Genomic DNA, 4917 nt, shown 5'->3' with positions numbered 1-4917 from the left:
GTTTGTCAAGAGAAATGGATCCTTTCAAGGCATCCGAAAATAGAGCTTTAGGCTCAAAAGCTTTTTCAAAATTTTTCTTTGAAGAATCTTCAACATAAGAATTTTTCAAACTGTCACAAAAATTTTTCAAATCATCTTTCAAAACTTTGTTCAAATCATTTTCCATTATTTTTCAAAAAAGGGGTTATGCAAATGCAATGAAGGAGGAATAGGATGTAAAACGGGATGGGTGTCAATTTTTGGTTGCACCGGTTCACTCTCTTCATTGGACATACTCACTTGGTTGTCCACAATTCTCCCACTTCTCAAGGTTGTCACCGCATTGACATGTTCAATTGTGTGGCCTTCTGATGAAGAATGAGTCTCCACAACACATTGTTGCTTTGGTGGGGCATTCAAAGGTATTTTCCCCTTTTTTTTAGCATTCAAAGTACCAGCTATTTACCCGACTTGGGTTTCTAGCTTAACAATGGATTGGGAATGGGAATGAAACAATTGAGTGTTCACCTCTAGAGTGCCTAGGGCGGTCAACACTTTCTTCTCAAAAGCGAAACTCCTAGAATTTCCTTGGGAATACGATGATTGGTTAGGGAAATGAGAATTAGAGAATTAATTTCCATGTGATGATTAAAAAGAAAATCTATAACCTTAGGAACCTTGGCTTTGCATCGGTGGTGGAACATACTTGTTTTGAAAACCACCTTAGGGAGGGTTTGAGTCTTCCCCTTGGCTTTCCCAAGAGAAGTTTGGATGATTCCTCCAACTTGAATTGTAATGAGTGCCATAGGGATTATTCCCTTGGTTGACAAATGTAGTATTAACTTGCTCATGGTTTTCACTTGGCACATGTCCATGGGGACAATTGGAAGTAGAATGTAAAATACTTGAACAAGTCATGCAAGATTAATTAGATGCATGATGAGAATGGTTAGGGGAGGAAGACATTTGATTCGCCGAAGTTTGGTTGATAAAAAATTGATCAAACCTTTGAGATAAGGATTTCATCTCGGCGGTTATATCGTTGGAATTGTCAACTTGATATAAGCCAACATTCTTCCTTCCACCTAAATTTCTACCATTTTTAGAGGACAAAGATCTATGCATTGAATTCTCACTCATGCTTTCATACAATTGCCACACATCATCCTCATGTTTATCAAGATAAGAACCACCCATAGATGCATCAACCATACCCTTGTGACTATCCGGTAAACTTTCAAAGAAATATTGAACTAGTTGCCACTTAGGTATGTCATGATGTAGGCACTTCCTAAGCAAGTCATTAAACCTTTCCCATGCCTCATGAAACATTTCCCCATCCCCTTGAGAAAATTCATGAATGAAAGTTCTCATAGCATTAGTCTTTGATACCGGGTAGTACTTCTTCAAGGACTCTTGTTGCATTTCTGCCCAAGAAGTTATCGAAAAAGGCCTAAGATTGTTAAACCGATATTTTGCCTTATCTTTAAGGGTAAAATGAAAAAGTTTAAGTCTTAACACTTCTTCCGGCATGTCCGTGTATTTCACGGTGGAACACAATTCAAGAAACTCATCCAAATGCTTATAAGGTTGTTCACTTGGAAGTCCATGATAGTTGGGAAACATTTGAATGGTTTGTGGTTTAATGTCAAAGTGATGTGCTCTAAATGGTGGCAATTGAATTCATGTAGGTACATTGTATTCATTAGGCACATAATGGTCTCTTAAAGCAATGGGAGGATTCACAATCGGCGGTGCCACTCGAACACCTTGGTTGCGTTGCATAATGGGAGGTTGTGGAGCAAAAATTGGCCGAGGCATTCCTAATGGAATTTGGCCTTGTTGTTGTGGTAGGATGAATGGTCTCGGCATGCCTAATGGTACTTGAATATTTTCATGATGCACATTAGGGTGGAGGATGCCTTGTTGGTCTATGTGATCAAGGTCCTCCACATGGTCGTCATTCAATTCCTCTATTGGTGAAATGGAGTGATGAGAACTAACTCTTCCCCTAGGATTACGAACAACCGATTCAAGATACAAATTAGGAGGGACAAGAGTAGGATTCAATGACCTACGACTATGCATGCACTAGCAAAACAATAACAAGCAATTAGCAATCACTTTGCCCCCACAACAAATCAATCAACAAACATTCTCCACATACATTGGTCCCATACTCCCATGTTAGAGCAATATGCAAAGAAAAGTAAATTGCCTCCACGCAGACTCACGATCTATCTATAAAATGAAAAACTTACCACCACGTGGGCTGACGATTTAACTAGAGATTGAGTTAGAAAGATCTTACAAAGGGTCCTTAAGCAACTTTAATTCATTTTCAATTTTCAAGCCTTGCTATGCTTTTCAAATTTTAAATTTTAGCTCTTTATGCTTTTGCTTAGCTTCACTTGGCTTCCTTACTTCCTTTGCTCTTTAATTCCCTTTGCTTTACTCTCTTAGCTCAATGCACCTAGCCAATCAAGAACAAACACAATAAGTAACAAAAAACAAAATAAAGTAAAGACACGATCAAAAGAGTACTAATTCCTATTTGTTTCCAAAATAATACGGCGTTGCCAATTCAATCTCCGGCAACAGCGCCAAAAACTTGGTGTAGTCCGTCGCGATGACTCCAAATTTGTGCAAAAGAGTATGAGTGTGCAATGTGGCCAAGTTTTAAATTTATAAAAGTCACTACTACCTCTAACTAAAAATATAGCTAGGGTGAGTAGGGATCGTCCTAAGGGATTGCGGGCGTGTTTGCAATGGAAACAAGGTATAGGGTTAGTAGGTTGAGTGATCAAAACATGGTTAGATTGATTGATTAAACTACTATGCAAATTAATTGAAGCAAACAAAATACAATGATTTATAAGATAGAGAAAAAGATATAGAGGAGAGGACTTGGGGTATAAGAGCTCACCACTAAGCTTTACTTCATTAGACACTAGCAATTGTATTTCAATGGGGAAATTGAATTGTAACTTGTGTGTATGTGTGTGTGACATTAATTGAAATTAGGTATGGATGGTAAATAAGTATAGATTGTCTAGCCAATTCAAATGGAAAGCACAACCTATCAAATGAGACCAAAATCCATTCAATGAAACCACAATTTATGTACACACAACTATCTAAAAACATACACCCTTTGCATTCATAAGTATGGAACACCAAGGAACAAGAAAAGATTGTCCACCTATCTATGAATCTAAAGCAACTACACTACAACTACACTAAAGACATGGAAATTAAACTAAGTAAGCTAAAGGTGTGGCACAATCTATCAAGGAACAAGTGTGAACCATCAAATAAATTGCAAGAGTGTTCAATTAAGCACTATGTTTTGATCATCACTAGATTAACTTCATCCATACACATAGACATACATAAATTCTATTAAATCTAGAGAAAAGCACATGAATCATCCATTCTAGCATATATAGACATATGATTAGAAATAGATAATCAATTGGAAGCATTAATCCATACACATTAAGTAGAAACCACAAGATATATATATATATATATATATATATAAATCCAAGATCAAAACATTTATTACAAGTAAATCCCCAAAAATATACAAAACACTAGGTCTAGAAAGCAAACTTAGGGGCTACTCTAGCCCCAAGTAGATGTCTAGCCACTCATTAAAATAGTTATCCAACCCTCAAGGGCTATCTCCATGGTAGGCATGACCTCCTTCTTGATGGAAACCCTAGAAGAATGGAAGAACTCCCAAAGATATGTAAAAACTCTCTAGTATTTAGCCTCCTTTCCAAGATATGAGATGTATATGCTATCTTTAATTCTTTTTTCAATCCACCCATGATATGAATGGCTTAAAATCCTTATATAAGAGGCTCAAGTGTCACACCCAATGGTCTGGATTCGTGCACTAGGGTCCTTGCAATGATTGCACCATGAGCCAACTTTCAATGAGCTGGAATTTATTTTATTTCGGACTTGAGGAGTTTCGATCGATCAAACTGTGTTGAGATCGATCGAACATTGGTGAGATCCATCGAATGCTGCAGAGATCAATCATCCTTGGTGGCGCCTTTTTGAATAAAGACAAATCTCTGAGATATTTTGGAATATTTTGGGAAAGAGACAAAAGTGGTAGGTGGGGTGGTAGGTGTGGATAAAATCGAATAATTTCGATCGATCGAAGATAAGTTGGATCGATCGAACATGGTGGAATCTTTTGGATAAGGACAAAGGCTTGGATCCATCTTGAAGTGTCCAGATCGATGTTGCTCTGATCGATCGAAGGAATGTTGAGATCGATCGAACTTGCTGATTTTCCACACTTTGCTTCATTTTGCTTCCACTTTGCTCATTTCTTCCATTCAGCTTGAGATAACTTCTTTAATGCTCTTATTTGGATGAATTAACTTATTTTTGGGATAAACACCTAAAAAGGGTAATAATATGAAATTAGTCTAAAACAGAAAAGTAAGATAGATAAAGGTCCTAGAATACTCGAGCTTAAGGGGTTTAAATGCGCATTTTTTAACGCTCATCAGCTAACCCTTCCATTTTCGCACCTAGAGGTCAAGAACAACACAAACCCTCTTGAACCCAATATTTCTCTCCCTAGAAACCCTACAAAAATTGGGATATATCTTTTTATAACCATACAAGCCTTCTATATATCAAAGATAGCCTTCCGACCACCCTAATTTCGTGGCTCACCATCCCTAGAAGATTGCAGAACTACACATTGGGTCAAGGGGACAACATTGGGTGAAACAAAGCAGTTAGTGGCCTGCTGTCTGCAAAATGGCAGGCGCGCGTATGGTGTCATGGTTGCTTGGTGGTGGCACACGGCTGGGGCCCGTAGCTCATGGCAGGGCACCGCATTTTTGCAATCTTTCTACCTTATTTGGTGGGCGCCCGCAATGCTACAACCTTACACCACTTTGCTTC

At 38.1% G+C, this 4917-nt stretch overlaps 1 pseudogene; it reads left to right on the top strand.

The window, feature by feature from the left end:
- Positions 1-1249: 1249 nt before the first annotated feature.
- On the top strand, positions 1250-1347 carry LOC132287502 (small nucleolar RNA R71; annotated as a pseudogene).
- Positions 1348-4917: the final 3570 nt, after the last annotated feature.

The sequence above is a fragment of the Cornus florida genome, unplaced genomic scaffold, assembly GCF_030987335.1.
Source record: "Cornus florida cultivar Cherokee Brave unplaced genomic scaffold, ASM3098733v1 CherokeeBrave_3.0.0_Hap2_Chr11, whole genome shotgun sequence".
NCBI classification, from domain to species: domain Eukaryota; kingdom Viridiplantae; phylum Streptophyta; class Magnoliopsida; order Cornales; family Cornaceae; genus Cornus; species Cornus florida.
This window is presented reverse-complemented; position numbering and strand designations above follow the sequence as displayed.